Raw genomic sequence first — 523 nt, 5'->3', positions numbered from 1 at the left:
TTTCCCTAACAGAAGGCCTTCCAGTTCAGACCTGATCTTGCAATAAAGGAAAAATTCACCCCAGCATAAGAATTGCTGAGAAAGGTGCCTGCTCTGAGAGAAAGGTTGAAAATAACTGGCCAAACTGGGAAAGACTGTTAAGTCCCTAATCACCTCCTCCAAAATAATAGCCAGCATGTCCAATTTCACAGAAAAGCAATCACACCCAACACATTATTTACAGAAATTAAATCCATTTGTTTAAATTTGAAATTAATATTTGTTACAGTCTGAGAAGGAAGAAAGACAGGCTTTTTCATTTTTTCTTGGAGACTAAGAAGAAACACTCAAAATTGTAATTGCAAGGTGTTAGCTCAGTGATTTTCAACTTTTTCAGACTCAAGGGCCCCCTCTGTGGGAGTCAGGGATACAGTCTCTGAATCAGAACTTCCTAGACCTTAAATGCTGGAGGCTGCAAGCAGTGGCAATCCATAGGGGGTGCAAGGGCATGCATGTGGGAAGTGGCCGCGGGACTTCCGGAAGC

Source organism: Alligator sinensis, unplaced genomic scaffold (genome assembly GCF_000455745.1).
Source record: "Alligator sinensis unplaced genomic scaffold, ASM45574v1 scaffold331_1, whole genome shotgun sequence".
In the NCBI taxonomy this organism is placed as follows: Eukaryota; Metazoa; Chordata; order Crocodylia; family Alligatoridae; genus Alligator; species Alligator sinensis.
Note: the sequence above shows the minus strand (reverse complement) of the source record.